General features: G+C 42.7%; 1 protein-coding gene across 2 annotated transcripts in view; it reads right to left on the bottom strand.

Annotated features, from left to right (window-relative positions):
• CUNH10orf71 (chromosome unknown C10orf71 homolog) overlaps window positions 1-21,365 on the bottom strand; it is a 161,706-nt gene extending 140,341 nt beyond the window's left edge. For both annotated transcript variants that reach the window (XM_088459787.1, XM_088459788.1), the window contains exon 1: window positions 21,080-21,365. The gene's annotated coding sequence lies outside the window, so the exon portion shown is untranslated. The remainder of the gene's footprint in view (window positions 1-21,079) is intronic.
• Window positions 21,366-24,621: the final 3,256 nt, after the last annotated feature.

Raw genomic sequence — 24,621 nt, 5'->3', positions numbered from 1 at the left:
CAGTCAGCATTGTGTTATCTAGTATTCATTAATCTTTAAACACTTCTATTTATATTGCCTCTTTAATACCTAAGTAGCAAAGTTATTAGCGGTTATTATTTTTATTATAGGTGCATAACTGTATAATTGAATACATTAAATTGAATCAATAATTCACCACCCACTCCACACCATGTGCACCCAGATTAAGAATAGGAACAGATTGAGGGCGTGGCTTGGAGAGCAGAGGACGCACATCGGGCGAGCTCCGCTGTCTCCTCGTGTAAGCGTGTCCTTTAACGGGCATAGTTAGTAGTCCGGTGGCTACACAAGTTGGGGACACCACCATGAAGTGGTGGTCATCTTGAAGGTACAGCATTCTGTGAGAGCATCAGCACTCCTCAGATTATTTGAATAGTTTGTTTCATACTACATATCTGCACTTAAACTCTAGTGTCTGTTTAATTGATATTTGGAGTGCTCCCTGCAAAGTGAGATGTAATTGAACTTTCTCTAGATGTCTCCAGCCTCCTGTGCAATTGCCTAGAATATTCACTCGTCCACTGGAGCCTATGTGTGTTCCTTGTGTGATTTTGTTATGCCCCGAACTTTCCTGCAATAGTCCGTATTTAAATGATGGCGCCTAAAAGGCCGAAGGTTGCTAAATCTGTATATCAAGTAGCCTTTTTTAAACCTTCAGTGCAATCTGCTAAACCAAAGGAAGCAGGCGCGTCTGTTTCTCAGAAGGGGACCATTGACTCCCATACAACGGAGTCAGTAACAAAACCTCCTGGTGCCTCTCATCAAATAAGAGGACAGTGAATTTCTTACAGTAGGCAGTATGAAAATGCTCCTATCTCAATTTAAAGAGGATGTAGCAGCAGACTTTCGAGCTACTATGCAGGCTGTCAGCTTTCTATAGATGACCTTGGATGTCGAACGGATCATCTGTAGACAAAAATGGGCGCAGTAGTAGATTCACACAATGATCTCATTCTAATGCATGAAGCCTTTCAGAGTGAAGTGGTAACACTTAAGGATACAATTTGTGACTTGGAAGATAGATTGCGACGTAACAACCTAAAATGCGAGGTGTGCCTGAAACTATCTCTCACAGTAGTCTAAATTACTTTGCTGTGTCCCTTTTTCAGAAGCTCCTTCCCACAACGCAGTCTGCGGATCTCCTGGATTGACTGCATTCATAGGCTTCCTAAAGCTAAAAGTGCACCTGAGGTCGCTTCTAGGGATGTACTTATGAGGATGCATTATATTCATATTAAAGAGCCTTTGTTAAAGGCTGCTCGACCATCTGAGGAATCAACAGAAATCTTGGGTCAGCTTCAATTATTTGGCGATTTACCCAAGGCCACCTTAACTAAAAGGCGTTCTCTCCAACCTATCACTGCTGCCTTGAGGAAAGCTAATATCCTTTATCATTGGGGATTCCCAACGAAGTTGCTCATCTAAAGCAATGGCTCCATGGTCACCATCTCCTCCCTGGAGGAGAACGAGAAGTTCCTCTCTGAGTGGAATGTCGTTGGGACTTCACCGAGATCCTCTTCTGATTGTGGACTTCAGTAGGACTGGTCCACGATTGGATCATAACGTTTATATTATTCATTCTTATTTTATTGTTTTTCAGTCCGACATATGTAATTTTATATGGATATTCCAATTCATATTATTCTGTGGTATATGTATTTTCTATTGCAGGGTTATGCTGAGAATGTCTAAATTACAAGAAATATCTTTTTGAGTAATTGTCGGTCAGATGGACAGTCGAGGCCCATTTCTAGACCAAAATTTAGTTCAATTTAGCTTGCTCACTCGTTGGTTAAGTCTATTGAGTTTATAGTTTTTATTAACAGATTATAGTGTATTACTTTCTGCGCAGGCGGTAGGAGACATGAATCTTCCTCCCCACCCCAATTTTGCTGCCATGGCAGCCTCCGCTGGCCTCAAGTGAGGTCGTTTCTGTTTACCTTAGTCCTTTTTCCGTTTCTATCTTCCCCTTTTTTCTTTGGGTGTCAAAATTTTTTGAGTATGACTTTTGGTTGTCTGTAATTCAGATATAGCATGTTTCAGATTGGGTTATGCAGGTTTATAAATTTTCTACATGGTGAACATTGTTTTTATTAATGCCAAGGGTCTTATGGCCTGATTCAGACCCGCTCGCTAGGATGTAATTCAGATATAGCATGTTTCAGATTGGGTTATGCAGGTTTATAAATTTTCTACATGGTGAACATTGTTTTTATTAATGCCAAGGGTCTTATGGCCTGATTCAGACCCGCTCGCTAGGATAACTTCGCTTGTAGCTGGCCGATGTTCACATTGTGTGCATGCGTATGCATCGAAGTGCGCATGAGCGACCCGCAGCGACAGATCGGGAAGCATTCGCTCACTGTGCATAGACAGCCCAGCAGAGTGAGTGACAGGAGAGGCCGTTTGTGGGTGGTGACAAGGGCTGGCCACTATAAATGGGGGAGTGGAGATGCGAACGCAGGCATGCCTGAGCGTCTCAACACCGTTTAAGAGGAGTTCATAAATTATAGGCATCGTCATAGTACACGTCACCTGGCTGCTTTTTACACTGAAGTGCTCGCAGTGCTTGCGGTAGGGTATGGTCAACCTCAAGCGCTGCGATCGCATCCGATGGTACCCGATGTACCGATGGTTTCATACACTTCCTGGAGATGATGTGCAAGTGGGCGTCTTAAGACTGGCTGGTGGGCGTCTGCATACACTGAGAGATCGCACGCCAAGACATACTGGGCGTGCTATTGCCTTGCCGTGCGATCGCCTGCCTTCCCAAATTTGCATACGCTGGGTGGGAGCGTACGTATCTAGCGAGCAGGTCTGTATCGAGCCCTGAATTCCCCACACGAGAGAAGACTCGCTTTAAATTGCTTCCATAGATAAAAGGCCCACATTGTAGCAGTTCAAGAAACGCATTTTCAAATTTCCACTTCCCCTACTGTGAGTCGCTATTCTTATGTCCAAACAATGTCCTTTTGTGCTTTCAAAGCAACATTCTGACGGCTGCGTCAACTGACTGATTTTGCTAAAGGCTTTCGTCATCTCCTTGCGGAATTTGAGTTATATGATGTGTGGAGGGTTAAACACCCAGGTGAAAGGGATTACTCTTTTTTTTCGCACGTACATAAATTATACTCTAGAATAGATTTAGTTCTATCTGATGAGCATACTCTATCATCTATTGGAAGGATAGATATTCTGCCCATGTCCTGGTCTGATCACACCCCTATTTTTGTTATCATGGGACATTGTAATTTGTAAATAGACGGGTTACTCCTGGCCCGTGGAAACTTGGTAAATATATGTTATCTCAGCTGGAGGCTCCGCAGCATATACAGCGGTCCATTTCAGAATATTTAAATAATAACAAGCCTGAAGAGACTTCTGTGCTCAGCCATACAGGTAGCTGCTAAACATGAGTATAGATTGAGGTGAACGGAATTGGAGGATGCTGCCAATACTTTGGAGGCAGCCCATAAATCTGACCCTACAAATAAAGCCTTATTTAAGGAGCTACTTACAGCTCGTGAAAAGGTGAATGTATTTGCCCTGCAGGAAGTGCATTGTAATTTAGCCCGACTCAACCAAAAGTTTTATGTATTCGGGAATTGCGCTTCTAGGTTACTAGCTCGTAAGCTGAGGGGGAAGAGGGCAATGGAGCTGGTCCAAAACTGATATAATACTAAAGGGGTTAAAACCACAGATCCATATGATATAACAAACACTTTTGCACAGTATAATGCTAGACTGTACAATCTGGAGACGGATCCCCTAACTCCTCAACCTAGTGTTGAGGGCGGTATTGATTTTTTTAAAGATATTAATTTACCTTCTCTTGATTCTGCCACTCGTGTGGCCTTGGGGGTTCCTTGTCCATTGAAGAGGTGGGGAAAGCTATAGATTTTATACCTATTGATAAGGCACCTGGACCCGACGGATATCCATCCAATTTTTACGAGACTTTCACGGCTAAAATGGTGCCGGTTTTGGCATATGTGTTCAACGAGGCTACTGAGAAAGGGCTGCTTCCTAAATAAATGTTGTATGCGCCGATTATTGCTCTTCCCAAACCTGAGAAGTCACCTGCTGAGGTCCAGAATTACAGGCCCATGGCTTTGTTTAAACATGGACGTCAAGCTATTTGCCAGGCTGATATCTTTGAGGTTTGGCCCATTGTTGCCATCTTTAATAAATTCAGACCACGTAGAGTTTGTAATGAGCTGTCCGTCACCAGATAATACTCGTCGGGTTTTTAATATTATGGAAAAATGTGAGCGCGCTAAGGAACCACTGTAACTGCTTTCTTTGGACACAGAAAAAACCTTTGACAGGTTACACTGGGGATATCTTCAGGCTGTCCTTAGTTGAATCTTAGACTCAGTCTTAGCTCTATACACAGCTCTGTCTGCTAGGATATTTGTTAATGGACGTCTCTCCTCATGTTTTATTATTACCAATGGCACCCGACGGGTGTCCCCTCTCCCCATTAATTTTCGCATTAGCTGTTGAGCCTCTAGCTGAGAAGATCAGGGTTGCGAAGGCTATTCAGGGCCCTAAGGCGAGAGATATTACTCGCAAGATTTGTTTGCTTGCGGATGACATTTTGATTTGCCTGCATAATCCCCAGGATTCCCTCCCCACTCTTCATTGTATTTTGGAAGCCTATTCTAGTGTCTCTTTTTATAAATGTAATACTTATGAACTGAAGCCCTAGCTTTAAAATTCCCTACAGCTACATTAGATTCTCCAAAAGCATCTTTTAAGTATGCTTGGCAATCTTGTACACTTAAATATTTGGGTATCCGTTTAGCCAGGGATAGAGATATCATTGAAACTAAGTATGTCCCTTTGCTTAAAGCATTTGAGAATTTCATGAAAGATTGGATGTCTCATGAAGTCTCTTGGTTGGGCAGAATAGCTGCCTTTAAAATGGTTACTCCCAAAACTCTTGTATTTGTTTCGCACCATCCCCAGAATCCCCCATAAATCCTTGTGTAAAAAAATGTAATAAGGCTATTGTTAATTATATATGGAAGGGGGGCAAACCAAGGATTGAGAGGAGTAGCGTTTCCTGATTTAGAGAAGTATCAATATGCTTGTTTATGAAACTAAGCAAGAGACTGGTTTGAGGGGGACACGATTTAACCGTGGGTCCTCTGTGAAAAGGAGGCTGTGACACCCTTTCTCTTTCCCGATTTACTGTGGCTCCCTGCTTCTGTTAAACTCTGGGTAATAAACTTCTTAAAGGGTGTTATCCACTTAGCGATTTAAGCAAGCGATTGCCCGATAAGGACGTCGTTATCGTGCAATCGCTTGCAAATCGCGCATGTATCAGGCATGTTTTGGTCGGAAGCGACCAGCGATGCGCGTGCCCGCTGGTTGCTTCCGACATCCGACATCGCCCGTACATGCTGGTCAACCTGACGATCTCATCAGGTTCAGCATGTGCAGGGATGAGGGATGTGCCTGGACTGAATGAGTGAACGTTCAGTCTAGGCACATCACTAGATATACAAACGAAAGCACGATTGCAATATTGTAATCGTGCTCTCGTTTGTATATCTATAAGTGGATACCCGCCTTAAGTCGGTCCACTCCACTATTATGGCTTGGCATAAATTTGTATCTATTAGTGAGGAAGTGACACTGCCGACTTCATCTCTGTCGTTATTCTGTATAGCCAAACTAATTGCGACTCTACAACTGCATTCTTGGGAGAGGAGTGGGTTAAATTCTCTGAAAGATATTTTGTCTGATAAGGGAGTAGTAGTGCCATTCTCTCATCTTCAAAGTAAATTTCATCTTCCAAAGCAGAATTTTTACAAATACATACAGTTGCGGCATTGGATTGAGGGCCTCATCACTCGCTCAACAAAACATTAGTCTCTGCCCAACTATGTGTTAAGACACTTTCAGTCTTCATAACCACAAAGGGGGCATCACATGGTGGTACCAGTCCCAAATAACAGATGGTGGGTCTAGTAAGTTGAGGTGTATACAGAAAAGGGAGGAGGATTTATCCAGGACACTAGAAAAGGAGGATTGGGATATTGTTTTCCATACTTGTTTTAAATGTCCCGTTGTATCAATCATTCAGAAATATTTATTAAGTTGTTTCATAGATCAAATTTAACCCCTGAGGGACAACATACTGTAAAATATGGCCCTCTATATCTAAATTTTGTTGGAGAAACTGTGGAAGTGTCGGAAGTTTTTTTCACATTTTCTGGTTTTGCCGCTTATTGCGGCCTATCTGGTCAGAAGTCTTTACCCTTGCTGGTAAAATAATGGGAGTAAATGTACCAACGGACCCTGTGGTTGCTTTATTCCATTTTTTCCCTGGTAATATATTGATGGGAATAGACGTTATGGGTCATATCCTAATTGCCACAAAGGCTGCTGATATTGTGCAGATATGGAGGTCTGATAAATGCATTGTGACTTTGAGACTGCGGAATGTAAATATTTCACTGCAGCTTTGTCTCCGGACATGAAGTGGTTCCGGTGGAACGAGTATAGGGAGGAGCAGGGATGCTCCCCCTCTCAGTTTAGGTCTGATGATCTTAGTCTCCTCCACTCCCCTATCTCTGATGTTTACATTTGTCTAATTAACAGTGTAGACCCAAATATATGCTGTGTGAATATGTATTTTGATTCTGATGTGTATTCTGATATTGCACTGTTGTTTTTTTGTACACCCAATTCTCTTTTAGTGATTCCCCTTTCTCTTTTCTGTACCCTTTAATATTATAATTCAATAAAAATCTTAATGCTTAAAAAAAAAAAAGAGAATAGGAACAGATCTGGTGCAGCCCTGCAAGAAGGCTGAGGGTGTTGTGAGGGTGTCTTTGTTAGCCAAGTCACGCATGTACATATTCCTTCAAACTGACACATTGAAGCAGTAAATTAACCCATACTTGTAAAATGGTCTGTGTGCAAAACTCCACAGGACTCTGGGGAGCTGCACAAATGCGACTTTACTCACTGGCTGTAGATGCACTTCCTGTATAACAAGGGAATGGCAATGATGCATCACATACAGCATACATCTACAATACTGTTCTGGATCAGCATTAAGTAATGCTCAACTGCACGGCAGATATTTTATTGATATTTTGGCAATAGGTGATCACTTTTTTATTAATACAATAAAAAATCCGCTATATCTCCGTATATTGATAAATAGATCCCATAGAAAACCCAGAGCATTAATCATGTACTTTGCAGAGTGCATATCGGCAGAGAATTTTCCTAAAACTATATCTACTGTACTGAATAAACTGGCTCAGCCCAACTCCTCCCCTCGGCGTGTTCAAGCTGCTGTTCCTCTGAAGTTGTCACAATACAACATTTGAATAGTGTCCTAATGGAGATCCCGGAGGGGTGTTCCTGGTTGGAGGCCCTAAAGCTATTGTGCCAAAGGGGATGTGCTATGAATTATGACACCAACCTTGTACCTCACACCAGAATGATTCACTGCAATTTGCATAATCTATCCCCTGGACTGGCCACTTCACTGGGGACTTGTATGGGATTTGGGAGGCTGGTTTACTCTCCTGGGATTGCAAAAGAAATTTGGAACTCTCCTTGATGGGACTCTGACTCAGGTAGTGTCTATTCAGACAAAGCCAAGACCCGGGTTGAAGTGCGTGCACAGAAAGCTCAGGTTTTTGGCTTATGTCTGAAAGGGGTATAATAGGGAGCTGATGGCTACGCATACGCAATAAGACTCCCGGGTCATAAACCCAGAAGAGCTTTCCTTGCAGATAACTGTACCTGAGTACTGGTGATCACAGATGCCGGTATGCAAAACATAGTATCCCATAGTCATTATGCAAATAAAGTATAACTGTAATAATTCTTAACTCTTGTCCTTCCGCCTCCTCCTTCTCTCATAGGGGGTCTATTCATCATCCTTTAATTTCAACAGAAGTGGGTGAAAATTAACATTTTCCTCTACTTTTCTAAAAATGAAGGTTCAGCCCCAGTCATCATTCCTGTAATGCAGGAAATATCACAGATATCTCCTGGTTACAATTCTCCCCCGATAATTTCAACAGTCCCCATACTTTAGTATGAGGATGTAGAAATTATGTAATTCCCCAAGTTCCGAAAAAGGATTTGTGATTGATATTGTATGCCATCCTGAGATAGCGTACAGCACCCAATTCCATTCACAAGCTGCTGTTAAAACAGCAGCTTGTGCAGCAGAGGAATCTTTTCAGATCCCTCCAGCTGTGTTTACTTACCTCTGGCGTCTCTGGCTATCACTGGCTCCCTCCTGTGCTCTTCTGCACGGGTGCCAGGAGGAGCTTGTGCTGCTAGCAGGGGAGCTGGGACTGACATTGGCAGCCGCACGGGGGGAGGGGGTGCCGGGACCGACACCAACGGCCGCGGGGAGGGAGGGGGTGCTGGGACAACACCAGCGGCCGCCAGGAAGGGGTGCCTGGACAGACACCGGTGGCCGAGCAGGGCGAGAGGGGGGACAGGACCGACACCAGCGGCTGAGTGTGGGTGAGAGCAGAGGGACATACAGCGGTGAGGCTACAATTCTGAGCAGGGGCATGTCTGGGTTGAAATACAGTGGCAGTGATAGACGCAGTGAGGAAATCACTATTCTGAAAAGCTGACTCCTCAAAAAGAGCATCTTATCGGAAGTGATACTTTTGCTAAAGAGGCATGATGAATTCCTCTGAGAGGTTTATTAAAATCACAGTGAGTTTAAAACATAATTATCACAAGATGAATAGCCCCCATAATCTACCTAACTGAGGACGGTGTGCATGTCTTGAATGACAAGCCCCATCGTGGTAACACTCTTATCTCATATTCAGGAGGTTATAGTCAGCTGCTCAGCCAAGTGTTAAAGGTCTTATTCATATAAATACTTGGGCAACTCGTAGCTCTTCTACATCACAAGTAGGAAACTGCTTATCCAATTAACTTACATGTTTACACACTTACATTTCAATCTGTATCTGCAGCAGATGAAACCTGACTTCATGCATGATAAAATAGACAAAATATTTAATCTGTTGAGGTAACTGTATACTTGATAGACACTTGATTGTAATGAGTAATGAACTATATTACATACATACATGTAAAGTGCTCCTTATATTTCCTTGTTCGTAAACTTCCTCAACAAATCTAGTTATGCACAGTGGCAAAACTGCTGTAAAGGATGCTGCTTCTATGGAGTCCAGAGATGAGTTTCCTGAGCGGAATAAAAGTCCTCTGGCTAGCTTACTACATCTGGCGGCCGGTCCCCAAAGCTGTGTCATCAGGTTGACAACAGAGTTTGAATAGCTTTCACTTTGCACAATTAAAATTTGCAGATGATGTTCTACAAATGACCATATACACTTTCAATTTGCTTAATTAATACAATAACTTTAGACCGTAATATAATCTGCTTATCTGTCAACCAAATTCATTCAACAAACAGTGGAATAAAAATGGCGCAGCCTTTTATTTTCAAAATCTCTGATTTTAATAATTTAAGGGGACCTATTGGTTCCCAGTTAATCCACAATCCAAGAGTCACATTAACAGTGTTCATCTTCCAGCCATTTAACACTCCCTACCTGACGATGAAACAAACCAACGTACAACAACCCACTCTATGAGTCAAGAACCCCTCCATTATCGCCTGCTGACCAATCCCGGGCTCCTCCCAATCACATAGAAATATACATATATCACTGTTAAGCCCCATCTCAACTAGCAACAGCCAATAAGCTTTGCAATTAACCTTTACATCACCCCAACTGCATAGTTACGCAGCCTTAATCCCACAGTGATACCCGCGCGATATGTGGTCATGGCTCTTCCGGCTGATTTAGGGGCTTTATATCTCATATATTAATGGCACCATTTTTATGCCAGGTTTGGCCTGTGTTTTAAAATGGCAGTCTAAAGAGAAAACACTATAAACCTAAATTATTTTGTAGATAAGTACATAAAGTCTGTCCTTATGATTGGGAAAACTAGCTGGTCCTGGGATTATCTGGTCATTGCATGAAGAATGAATGCTAGCCAACCACAGTAATGCATCAGCCTCTGTGCAAAATAAAATAAAATCCAGTAATAAAAGTGAACAGTGTATTTTTTAAAGCATTTCTATTAAGCAATACTGAATTAAAACTAAATTATTGCCTAGTGTTACACACATTACAAACAAAGTAATCAGTTTGGGATAATTACAGGAGTGCTTCATCTGTAATTTAGTAGAATCCATGGAACCCATAGGTGGTATTCTATTCAGGCAGCAGGGCAAAAAATGGGAACACTAACCAAAGTAGTGCAACAATTTATTTAAACATACACAACACAGAAAAACTGTTTAATAAAAATTGCCACCTGAGCCCCTGCATGTCTTAACTTCCCAGCTTGTAGCATGTCTCCTTTACTGGCAATGCCTGGGCTGTCTGACTTCAGGACAGACTTCCTCCTTGAGGCTTACAGAAAGCAATGATCTGGGAGGTAGGCTATTAATGGAGAATGACAGCCCACCTCTAAGTACCTCCCTGATAGTCTTATGTCTCATCACAGAACCAAGTGTATAGGGAGGGCTGTCATTAGTGTGCTAGAAGGCGGCCTGTCGGTATCCAGATTCCAGCTAACCAGTATATCAATAATTGCTATGTGTGCAGATGTCAATACCCTTCTTTCGGTCTGTGTTCCACTTCTGAGACATTGAAAAAGTAGGTTTTTAAAAAGTACTTGTCTGGGCATGTCATAAATCTGGTTTTGGTGTTTTGGTTAACCTTTTTGTTTCTCTCCCGGCTTTGTAATATTGATTACATTTTGTTCTGCAAAGCTGTTCTCTTTTCCGAAAAAAAAATAAACCAGCTCCAAGATTGTATTAATTCTCCAGTGAAGTGGGGGGTTTAAGGGTTTGATGATGTAATTCAAAGTGAATCAAGTCGTGGTGGTCTTACGCCATTAAACAGCAGGGGGGGTGCGATATGTGAATCACAAAGCCATCATCACCAAGGTAAATCACTTTTCTGAACGGTCCCTCTGGGATCTCCCCAAGGGCTATGGTTTTCCAATTTAGAAATCAGTTTAACTGATTACTTTCCTTTACCAATAATGGTACCTCTCTTGAACTCTGACCTTAATTTGGTAGGGTTCCGGTACTTACATTTATCCAGGAACTCTACAAAAAAACATTTGAAGCTTTTCTGTTCCCTACATAGCTGGAGACATAGGATAGGGCATCTCTAAAGGTGCGTACATACTAGACAATATTTTACACGATTCGCCTAATTTAGAAGCATCGGAATGACAAATGGTGAAAAATATGTCCAAATCGTGAGTGTCCACTCACGATCACGATGCCGATGCGTGTAGCCGCTGGTCATACATCGCATCTTCAGTTCTTGCCTGCTGCAGGTAAGATTTGCCAATCTCATACACTATGTGGGGCCTGACTCAGCAAGGAACGCACGCACTTGGCCGATGTTTTTGCTCTGCGTATGCATCGCACTGTGCATGCGCAAACTTACCAGTGCAATCGGATTATGGTACGCAGGCTATACGCAGTGTGTATGCAGACCCTTCCGAAACTGATTGACGGGAAGTGCTGTTTGTGGGTGGTGACGGGGGGTGGTCAGGCAAACACAGGCATTATAACGCCGTTATAGGGGCGTGCATAATTAAGGCAGTGCGGCGGCATTCCGTAAGCTGTACACAGGAAGCGGCCAAATACCTGCTGCAGCTCAGGTCAACCACTATTATGCTAATGGGTCCGATGGTTCTCGATGTTACCGATGTTTACACTATCTTGCGTGCTGATCAGGCTGTGAGTAAAGGTAAATAGGCGGCATAGTATGGGGCTGGGCATCTGCATCTTGTGCTGCGGTCTCCGTGCGTATGCATTGATTAGCATATTCTCACAGGAGACTGGTGCGTGCGTCTGCATCCGTTGCGTTCCTTGCTGAATCAGGCCCTTGGTACAATAGATAGATTTTGTGCAAGATAGAGCTTTAGTCAGATTGGACACTTTTTAGCACCATATCGTGTCCTGGAGAGCCTGGGAGCTGCCGGGGAGAGTTCAAGGGAAAGTGCTCACGATAGTGTGTAGGCACCTTAAGACTTTCAACGCCTATTGAATGTCTACTGTTATTGTGAGAACCAAACAGAACCAAAGATAAACTTTAGAGGTTCCAGCAATAAGTAAGTACTAAGATGTACAATGGTGGCCCTGTGGCAGTGATTACCAGCAAACTACTATTATTGATCAGAGAAGTGATTTGTTAAAATATTTGAAAGCCCTTTAGGAATGATTCTCCACTCGTACGCAAGTTTCTATGCGCCCATATCTAGCATGTTTTAGCAAACTACACATGCGCTGCAGCAAACATACACAGTTTTTGTGCCTACGAGCCTTTCTCAGTCAGACAGATCTTGGTCACTGCACATATGCACATACGAGAAGCGTCTGCTGCGTGTGTAATGGGCGTGTTGACACCATATACTGAGTTGTGCCTTTGCCAAGGGGATACCTAATTCAGTGTTATGTCTTGTACCAAGAGGTAGGTCTCATTGCCAATAATAGTGATGATGGCTGCATGTTGGTGCTGTCTGCACATTATTAAACCTTAAGGGCCCAAATTGATGGCAAGCAACACATGGTTAAAGAACTCCAGTGCGTTCCTTTGTGAGCTCCATGATATATCCGTGTGGATAGATTTGCAGCTACCGTGCAAATCAGGGGTAGCAGCATTTTTGCTGTCTGAGCTAAATATTAAGATAAGTGCTATCACTTTATTACATAGTCTACTTTAAAGACAAACACTATTTTAAGTCTCTAAGTGCTTATGGCTCAGGCTAACCAGGATCAGAGGCACCTGTTCAGTTGACTTTGGTTCATGTAGTAATCCAAGAGCTGTCAAAACATGAGCCACACTAGTAGAGCCATGTGCTTGCGATAGGCCATGAAACTGATAGGATGACATTTATAAAAGCTCTGGTAGCAAAAAAGAGCAAAAAATGCTGCACACAAAAACAAGAATATATAGGTTTATTCAACAAGTTTGAATACAACTCTAAGTTTGACTTCTTTATATATAGGCTAGAGCATGGATCCAGAGTGAGAGTCAGAAGAAGACTTCAACAAGGAAGATGCCATGCATTAGGAAAATAAATGGTAAGCACATTCATTCCTAGTATCATTTACCCCAGTGATGCATTCTAAGAATTATACTTGGAGACACCAGTCAATCCAGTTACTGAATCAGCCATCCCATCACTTTGTAAAAAGTTATATTGTTTAACTTTCATTACATTGTATATTTCCTTTCTATGTTATTGTGAAAATGCCTGTAAAGACATAATACAGTAGATTGCAGGAAATGTAATTAGCAAAACTATAACATTACTTACAGTAAATAAGTGGCCTTTCTAGAGCTTTTGCTTACAAATCCCTGGACACAGTACCTGATATTGTCACAAGGAAGGAAATCGGTATTTAATGTCGGCTGCTGAATATAGACAGCAGAACCCAGACGGACCTAATTCCCGACTGGGGCTGGTAAGTAACCTTACCCTCCCCTCCCTTAGTGGTGCCTAACCCTAAGCTCCCCACCTAGTGCCTAACCCCCCCCGTTACTGCCTAAACCTAACCCCCCTCCCCGCACCCTACACCTAACCCTCCTGGGGGGGTGCGTAACCCCACCCTAGTGGTGCCTAACCCCCCCTTTCCCTACCCTAAACCTGACCCTTCCGGTGGGGTACATTTCATATTGATCTCAGATATTTTTATACATACTAATTAGAATACCTCTTTTGCTGGGTACACACCTGGCGATATATCTCTCGTTCTATCGACGAGTGATTTATTGTAAGTGCATCGTGGGTGTACACCCGATATATCTGTGAACAACTTAGTGCACAGACATATCAGGTTGACCCTACAGCACAGACGGTGGTGATATATCAGAAAGATACAGTATATCGGTGCATCTGCATGTTTGTACGGGTGACCCGCTGACCTACCGTACTCTTACTGCAGGGGCCGCTAACTCTGACATCTCAACATGGGTGTGCAAATTTAAATTTGCCCTCCCAGTGGTCATGTTGGCCCAGACATCTCGAGAGGTCAATTGGTAAGTGTGTATAGCTTAGCAGTCGACCGATCTGCTGACTTATCTGTCATCTAAATGTGTGCCCAGCATAAATTCCCTTTTTCCAAGTGAATGTAAGTCCAATTGGTCTTGTCTTCTTTATAATCTATTCCCTTTATTCCCTTAATTAATGAAGTTGTCAGTCCTGGCGCCAAACGTACCCCATATTAAAGATGATGTCTCTTATGTATCCCAGAAATGTCCTAGCCTATGCAACATCTGCATGCCATTGAGTTTTATAACGCTTACTGACTGCTGGTATTCCTAATCATTTTCCGTCCCATTTAAAGTGTAAAGGGGAGATGTATCAAGCCTTGGAGAGAGATAAAGTGTAGTAATTGTCCAAATCAAGCAATCAAACTGTCATTCCAAATTCTGTGCTAGATGGGCCTGATTCAGACTTGTACGCAAACCCATGGTTTGTATACAAGTCCGATGGATCTGGGCATGTACAGGTCTCTATTTGCGAGTACGCTCGCAGTGCCCCTAAGCCGCAGCATGATTGACAAGCCTGACCCGATGTTCGATGTTGCACCTTTGAATGCAGCACTGGGATCTGCGATGCTGTCAGGGGACGGCTTTTGTCCTCAAGCGTCTCCTGCAGCAGCGATGAGAATAGCATACAACTCTGAGTCAGGCCACAGTTAAGCTGGGCATCCACTATACAATTTTCTGATCTGGCTGGTTGGAATGAAGACCTGGTAATGTATGGGAGCAAATGACAGTCGATCATATGGTTTTAAACACTGAAAAAAGGACAAAAAAAATTGTTCAAATTGGTTACATTTGTGTATTTTAACCATTTTTGGCTAATTTCCAGTGTTTGTGAGCAAATGGACGATTGTCATTAGCTCCCATACATTACCAGGTTTTCATTCCAACCAGCCAGATTGGACAGATATCTGACAGAAAATTGTATAGTGGATGCCCAGCTTTAGAAGCTGATTGGCTGCTTTGCGCAACTTCTCCACTTTATCTCTCTCTAAAGCTTGGCACATTTCCCCCTTCCCCCACAGTCTTTACCCACCCCACCCTAAGGGGTCTATTCATCATCTCATCATTTCTACAAAAGCAGGGGAAAGTTAAGATTTTCAACCTACTTTTTTGTAAATTAAATGCCAAATCTATTCATTATAAAGGTAACACAGAAGATATCACAGATATCTCCTGCTTACCTTTCAGCCCCGATGTGGCCCACCTTTTACATACAGTAGTATGGGGACCTAAATTCATCAAACTCCGAAAATAATATATTTTCAGAGATTAACTGCAGGAACTTACACCATCTTCAGCTGGCATTTGTTCCTGGACTGCAGCTTCTTCCTATGCGAAGGAGTCCTGAGTTGCAAAAGGGATTCATTCTGATCCCTCTGCTCCTTTCCGGTTCGTTCCGCCAGAGGATGCGCATGCGTGAACTGATGTTCACGCATGCGCAGTAAGTGCTAATTTTCACTGCTGCGGGAAGAACATTGCGGAGAAAGCTTTTTTTCGGATCAGCTGTCACCGCACCGGAACAATGTTGAATTGCTTCGGTGGCTTTATATTCACCGCTGCTGCTCGCAAGAAGTTGGATACCTAATTATTAGGGGCCGTCCTGCCCCCGATAATTAGCATAATGAATGGAACCCTGAGTAACATACATTTTTACCACAGCCTTACCCCATCTTGAAGCCTATTTAAATTGGTTTGGCATGACTTGTTCTTCATGAACCTATGCTGGCATAGTGTAAGGAGTTTATTATTTATAACATATTTCTGAATATAACTGTCTAGAACATTTTCCACAACTGATGTTAGACTACCAGTTTTTAAGGGGCTCACAGCACCACCCTCCCTAGTACGCAGCAGTTTTTTTTAGTTTTTTTCACCGAAGGGGCGTGGCCATGCCTACCTTGATTAGGCCATGCCCCCTTCACCCTGGCCCAGGCTGGCTCTTAGTGGCCTTGTGTACATGCACAGAGATGACAGTATACCCATGATCCGTACCCTTGCTGCTGGACCAGGACGTGCTCAGATTGCTCCTGTTGCTGTCAAAGGCCAAAGAGCCTGGGCTGGAGTAGATGTAGTGTGACAGAGATGTCGCTGTGTCAGAAACTGGGGAGCCGCCATAGAAGTAAGCAAGCTTCATGGGACTACTCAGATCCAACAAATCCCAGGTGTCCTCAATCACCCACTCCACGATCATGGCAGCCGTACAGTGGAGATTCTATGCTGATACTATGTCAGGCTGTAGGATGTATATTTACCGCTAGCTCGGCACGCAGCTGCGTCAAGGCCTACGCTCTAGTATGACCATCTCAAATTACTAAACTAGGATTTACCATATTCGCACAAGAGAAACTTGTGAAACATCACAGTACCCTCAGTGACAAGAAGCCGGGTGCTGCACTGCGACGTTACCATGCAGCGCTCGCACTACCTCACTGGTTATGGTATGTGCTATAATATCTGGTATATGCTATAAAATCAGGTATATGCTACCGTCTGGCGACAATGAGACTGCTGCGGCTAACATTTCAAACTGTCTGCAAGCCACAATTATTCACTCTCTCTGTTCCACTGTCGTACAACTTACAAGAACAGTCAATAGGAAGTGTGTCTGCTTATGCTTTCTGCAAATTGAGCAGGGCTTCTAAGAATAATAAAACCAAAAAACGCTTGCAAAAGAAAATGTACGCAGAACAACCATGAAGATAACTTAATAAACAGAAACGACAACAGTTGGCGCGTTCAAATAAAGCTATTATTGCTTTATCCCCATTTTCATTTCATTCATTCCCATTTGCTTTTGTAATGAAGTTCATGGAGGGGGGCAAAACACAGTCTTTACCCACCCAACAGAAATCATGGGGGGGGGCAACTGCCCCCTCGATTCTTATACCCCTGTCTGCATCACCTGCTCTCCCTAGTGACGTTTCTGCATATACATAGTCAGATCTATCCCAGGACAAGTGTGGTGTATTAAACGTCTATATGATTCTTATAAATGTAGGGCAGTTTTGCTAATTTAATTTTCAGCTAATATTTCTTATTATTTCTGTGAGTCAGTTTTAACAATATTTATCATTATTATTTATTAATCATTGTTCATTTTAATGATAATATCACATCTGAGCTTGCAACATATTCTATAACAATGATTATTTTGCATGTTTTAGGTGACATTGAAAGGACTGAAGCAGGATTCCTTAAAGTAGGAAAAAAAGTTACAAATCTGTTGAAGCTGTTCCACATTGTGTGCCTGATATTAAATAAATTGTTACAACTAGACAATATATTGAATATCAGGCACATGGGTTGGTTACGGTATGCCGGTGCTCGGGATCTCGGTGGTCAGAATCCCTACGCCGGCATCCAAACAGGGTTAGGATACCGACACTTGTCGGTAAGTATCCTAACCCTACTCCTCCCTCCCTACAGCCTAAACCTAACACCCTCCCCTCGCAGCCTAAACATAACCCTCCCTTCCTCATAGCAGCTTAACCCTAACCCTCCCCCTAGTGCCTAACCCCCTAACCCTAACCCCAATACTTGCCGGTGGGCAGGATACTGGCGCTGGGAAACTGACTGGTGTCAGGATTCTGGTGCTGGCATTCTAAGCGTCTGCATCCTGACAGCTGGATATAAACTACATCCCTTTTGGGGGATATAAACCGCATCCCTTTTGGGGAATATAAACTGCATCCCTTTTGGGGAATATAAACTGCATCCCTTTTGGGGGATATAAACCGCATCCCTTTTGGGGAATATAAACTGCATCCCTTTTGGGGGATATAAACTGCATCCCTTTTGGGGATAAAACTGCATCCCTTTTGGGGGATATAAACCACATCCCTTTCGGGGGATATAAACCGCATCCCTTTTGGGGGATAAAACTGCATCCCTTTTGGGGGATATAAACCGCATCCCTTTTGGGGAATATAAACTACATCCCTTTTGGGGAATATAAACTGCATCCCTTTTGGGGGATATAAACCGCATCCCTTTTGGGGAATATAAACTGCATCCCTTTTGGGGGATATAAACCGCATCCCTTTTGGGGGATATAAACTACATCCCTTTTGGGGAATATAAACTGCATCCCTTTTGGGGAATATAAACCGCATCCCTTTTGGGGGATATAAACCGCATCCCTTTTGGGGGATATAAACTACATCCCTTTTGGGGAATATAAACCGCATCCCTTTTGGGGGATATAAACCACATCCCTTTTGGGGAATATAAACTACATCCCTTTTGGGGAATATAAACCACATCCCTTTTGGGGGATATAAACCGCATCCCTTTTGGGGAATATAAACCACATCCCTTTTGGGGAATATAAACCACATCCCTTTTCGGGGATATAAACCGCATCCCTTTTGGGGAATATAAACTACATCCCTTTTGGGGAATATAAACTACATCCCTTTTGGGGAATATAAACTACATCCCTTTTGGGGAATATAAACTACATCCCTTTTGGGGGATATAAACCACATCCCTTTTGGGGGATATAAACCACATCCCTTTTGGGGAATATAAACTACATCCCTTTTGGGGAATATAAACTACAAACCTTTTGGGGGATATAAACTACATCCCTTTTGGGGAATATAAACTGCATCCCTTTTGGGGGATATAAACCGCATCCCTTTTGGGGAATATAAACTACATCCCTTTTGGGGGATATAAACCGCATCCCTTTTGGGGGATATAAACCGCATCCCTTTTGGGGAATATAAACTGCATCCCTTTTGGGGGATATAAACCGCATCCCTTTTGGGGGATATAAACTACATCCCTTTTGGGGAATATAAACTGCATCCCTTTTGGGGAATATAAACTGCATCCCTTTTGGGGGATATAAACCACATCCCTTTTGGGGGATATAAACTACATCCCTTTTGGGGGATATAAACTGCATCCCTTTTGGGGGATATAAACTACATCCCTTTTGGGGAATATAAACTGCATCCCTTTTGGGGGATATAAACTGCATCCCTTTTGGGGGATATAAACAACATCCCTTTTGGGGGGATATAAACTGCATCCCTTTTGGGGAATATAAACTGCATCCCTTTTGGGGAATATAAACTGCATCCCTTTTGGGGGATATAAACTACATCCCTTTTGAGGGGATATAAACTGCATCCCTTTTGGGGGATATAAACTACATCCCTTTTGAGGGGATATAAACTGCATCCCTTTTGGGGGATATAAACTACATCCCTTTTGGGAATAGTATACCTATAATACAGGGTGTGAAAAAGGTCCCAGATTTGCTAATACGATGATGCAGTTTATCAGCAGCACCACAGTGCAGTATTTATAAATAGGTTAGTTTCACTTGTGATAACAAAACTGGTACTTGACCTATGGCAGGTCAGATCACCATAGAAGTTAGATAAGTTTTTTTAACATTGTTCATTTTTGCCCATTCATTTCTAGAAGCCCTTATTTTGCAATTTCTTGAGGGGCTTATCCATTAGACGACTTTTTGAACGATCCAACCAAAACCAGAAAGTCGTCTGATGGATAGCCGGCAAGGACTAGCGATGCGCGTACACGCTGGTCCTTGCCGACCCCGACTATCTGTGGAACATGCTCGTCAACCTGACGATGAGCGTCAGGCTCCACATGTTCACAGATAGGAGGTCGGGCTCCTGCACTGAATGATGTTCAGTGAACGCCGTTCAGCGCAGGCACCGCACCCTGCGACCTGAAGGACTGAACGCTAGACGTTCAGTTTTTCAGGTCGCCTAATGGATAGGCCCCTTTAGTTAACTTAAAACATGTACAGAAATCTGTGTATCGCAGATTCTGCGCTTTGTGTTAGGGTGAGCCATTAAACATATCTCCCATAACTGTTGCCTGTTGCTAAAAATAGCACGTCCATTGCACTTATAATCATGTCATCACTGCTATGTACAATCCTAAATTATACTTTTTAATCACGAGTGACAAATAGCTGTAGATACCGAAATTGTAAAGTTCCGACACTTTACATACACAAGAAGGTCACGGATACTGACAGAGGATGTATAAGCCATTTTCAAAGGGATAACATCTTAATCAAATGCAACTGACAAAGTAATGTACAAAATAAATGAGTTAAAACATGTATATAAATATATTTGTCTGTAGCACACATTTTGTACCCATGAAATGGTCATGTGATAGCTTGGCAATCACATTTTGCTCATTCGTCTCAATGATCATTTGCAGTCATACAGATATGATAAAGTGCAAGCACACTCTTACTAGTAGTTAAGTGTGATTCTCTCTTCCTCCTGTAGCCACACATTAGATAGGAAACTCCATATACTCTACATCTATTATTAGTGCCAAACTGTATATGTAATGTCATGCGGCCTTTTTCATGAAAAACATGGACATACATCTATCTCATCATTAATATACAAACATACATGAATATACATTTTCAGTCTATGGAGTAAATGCAATAACCTGCAAGTTGCAACCTAGCTTGTAACCTGGTTTTGCCTTTTAAATTATTGCTGCTTTAAATCTACAGGCTTAATTGCTGAAACCTCTATGGGGTCAGTCCAATTAGGAGTGAAGCCGTTGAATTGCCGCTTCAACGGCATAGAAACGCCTGCAGCAGCACAGCAATTTGCCCTCCACCAGGGGCCCGATCTCACCCCAGACTTGCACGTTTTTACTCTCTGCTCTATGGAACTGTGAACAGAAAACTGTGAGTCTGAAAATGAAGGTACGGTGAAGGTGAAGTGCGGTTTAAAGCCGCACTTATTCGTGAGGGCCAGGATGTCCTAATTGGATTGACCCCTATGTATAGACATAGGTCAGCTTTTCTTTATCATATCTAAAACAACTGAAAACTCAAACTACACAGTGTCCATATCCTTTACCTTGTGAGTGATGAAATACATGCATGCACATGGTGTCATGCAGCTTGCAGATCTTACCTTATTCTTAAATGTCTGTGAACAATCCAGTGTCAAGTCCTCATGTCCTCCAAGTTTTTTTCTTTAGTGCAGATATTACTCCTTCAGTGTAAAAATCCCCTAAGTAACATCATCCCCAGATTCCCGACTCAAAGTTAGGGGAACACAGTTATGGGTGCCCCACTCCCAGGCAAAGGGAGAAATCCAAGCGTGGAGCAGTGTCGGGTGTCTAGCAGATGGTAGCAGCCACTGTGTCTATTTTTATACCTGGCTGTGTCTGGGGCAGCTCTTCTCCCTTAGTGATAAACTCTCAGACTCTCTCCCGTTCCCCTGAAATTGAATGGAAATTGTACCTATCCCAGTCACTGCCAATACCCAAAGAGAAGACTCATGTTTCTCACAGAACAGTGGGAGGCATGCAGTGTTCTGGGGCGCGCAGGGTCATCAGCAAAAATAACATGTGGCATCATGACCTAAGAATTTGTGCCATGAATTCCTCAAGCAAACACTCATGTGCCCTTCCCAAGTATAAAGGAAAGCCCAAAGACTGGAAGGTGTAATAGATCAGAAAATGAAGATGACTGTTATCAGGATGACAGCAGACAAAAAGATGAGATGACACAGTGACAAAACTATGTGTGGTTTACACTCCTTCTAGTAGAGTGCTTCACAAAACTTGCCCAGTACAGTGTTAATAACACAATAAGAAACCTTTCACCTTTTTATGCAGTACTAGATACCTATTGCATTATATATATATATATATATATATATATATATATATATATATATATATATATATAATGGATACTTCACAGTAGCTGTACATTTATTGTCGTTCATTTCTTCACCTTCTTTATTAGTGGCCCGTGAGGTGAGTGCACATTAAGTTGTATCTGCCTCTTTATCTCCAGCTCTTTCAGCATGTATGCCTAGAAGGTTTATTTATAACAGGTCCTGTGGAGCAGCACATGGAAAGATTAAAGAGCAGACTGATGTCATTAAGCTGGAGAAGTGGCTAAATCTGGAGTTGCATCGATGACAGGCCTGAGTGACAGTGCGAGTGATGCAACACATGGTGTGATGGTAGTTTGTTTATACAGCGCTGGGAGAACGGGCTTTGTCCTGAGCATGACAGCAGTGTGCCAGTGTTAGACACATTGTACTAAACTCTGACAAGTTACTCTGCATTGTGCTATGCCCTGCACTGAGCTGTATCTTGCTAATGGCAGCTTTCTCTATATCATAAAGTGTTTCCATTCTATAATACCAGCTTATAACACAGGCCAACATTATAAAAAGGTGACATAATGACATAAATTTATTGTAATACATACAGTATATGTGCAGTACCTGATTATAAGCAGGGATAGCATAATAAATGAGTATTTTATAAAACAATACATTGTCATCAGAATACAAGTTTCTGCAGGGCTGTATTTACAATATAGGCCTTGGTCTACTTACTATGGATGCAGAGTTCACAATAACAATATAATGTGAATGTATTCATAGGACCCAAATATATCACAAACTACTGTAAATACAGTACAACTCAGTATGCAAAACTGACATAGTAGGATATCTATCAAACAGTGATTTGGTCAAATCAACTGTTTTCACCAGGCACAAATTGTTAGCAGAGTAGTATGGTGATAGCAGTAGCACAGGCTTCCCTACCCTCCCGAATATCGGGTGCCGCTCCCGACCCCCGGAAAGTCAGGCAAGCCTCCCGACATTCCCCAACCATCCTGACCTCCCCCCAGAATATACTAGAAATCCCCACAGCAGGGGAGCTGGTGATGCGATTCGTGCTGAATGGCATCATTGTAGCCCCGCCCCCTGCTTCACAGTGCCGAAAATAACGGCATTGTGCAGACGGGACGGGGCCACAATGACGCGATCGCGCGGTCCCTGCACCGCCCCCAATGTGTCACAGCTGTCCGGACATGCCCCCCGCTGTTAGCTGACTATCAGCTCCCTCCCGGAAGGAGGAAGCTGATTGTCAGCAAGTATGCAGTGGCAGAGTAGTATGGTGACAGCAGAGAGTAGTAGCAGAGTAGTATGGTTACAGTACATAGTAGTAGCAGAGTAGTATGGTGACAGCAGAGAGTAGTAGCAGAGTAGTATGGTGACAGCAGATAGTAGTAGCAGAGTTGTATGGTGACAGCAGAGAGTAGTAGCAGAGTAGTATGGTTACAGTACATAGTAGCAGAGTAGTATGTTGACAGCAGAGAGTAGTAGCTGAGTAGTATGGTGACAGTACATAGTAGTAGCAGAGTAGTAAGGCGACAGCAGATAGTAGTAGCAGAGTAGTATGGTGACAGCAGAGAGTAGTAGCAGAGTAGTATGGTGACAGCAGAGAGTAGTAGCAGAGTAGTATGGTTACAGTACATAGTAGTAGCAGAGTAGTATGGTGACAGCAGAGAGTAGTAGCAGAGTAGTATGGTGACAGCAGATAGTAGTAGCAGAGTTGTATGGTGACAGCAGAGAGTAGTAGCAGAGTAGTATGGTTACAGTACATAGTAGCAGAGTAGTATGTTGACAGCAGAGAGTAGTAGCAGAGTAGTATGGTGACAGTACATAGTAGTAGCAGAGTAGTAAGGCTACAGCAGATAGTAGTAGCAGAGTTGTATGGTGACAGCAGATAGTAGTAGCAGAGTAGTATGGTGACAGCAGATAGTAGTAGCAGAGTAGTTTAGTGACAGCAGATAGTAGTAGTAGTAGAGTAGTATGGTGACAGCAGATAGCAGTAGTAGAGTAGTATGATGACAGCAGAGAGTAGTAGCAGAGTAGTATAGTAACAGCAGAGAGCAGTAGCAGAGTATTATGGCGACAGCAGACAGTAGTAGCAGAGTAGTTTGGTGACAGCAGATAGTAGTAGCAGAGTAGTATGATGACAGCAGAGAGTAGTAGCAGATTAGTATAGTAACAGCAGAGAGTAGTAGCAGAGTAGTATGATGACAGCAGAGAGTAGTAGCAGAGTAGTATAGGAACAGCAGAGAGTAGTAGCAGAGTAGTATGATGACAGCAGAGAGTAGTAGCAGAGTACTATGGTGACAGCAGACAGTAGTAGCAGAGTAGTATGGTGACAGCAGATAGTAATAGTAGAGTAGTATGGTGACAGCAGATAGTAGTAGCAGAGTAGTATGATGACAGCAGATAGTAGTAGCAGAGTAGTATAGTAACAGCAGAAAGTAGTAGAAGAGAAGTATGATAGCAGAGAGTAGTAGCAGAGTAGTATAGTAACAACAGAGAGTAGTAGCAGAGTAGTATGATGACAGCAGAGAGTAGTAGCAGAGTAGTATAGTAACAGCAGAGAGTAGTAGCAGAGTAGTATGATGACAGCAGAGAGTAGTAGCATAGTATAGTAACAGCAGATAGTAGTAGCAGAATAGTGTGGTGATAGCAGAAAGTAGAAGCAGAGTAGTATGCTGACAGCAGATACTGTAGTAGCAGAGTAGTATGGTGACAGCAGAGAGTAGTAGCAGAGTAGTATGGTGACAGCAGAGAGTAGTAGCAGAGTAGTATGGTAACAGCAGATAGTAGTAGCAGAGTAGTAT

This window comes from Taudactylus pleione, unplaced genomic scaffold, assembly GCF_031769625.1.
Source record: "Taudactylus pleione unplaced genomic scaffold, aTauple2 ptg000935l, whole genome shotgun sequence".
NCBI lineage: Eukaryota > Metazoa > Chordata > Amphibia > Anura > Myobatrachidae > Taudactylus > Taudactylus pleione.
The sequence above is the reverse complement of the archived record's forward strand: the minus strand, read 5'-3'. Positions and strand labels throughout refer to the sequence as shown.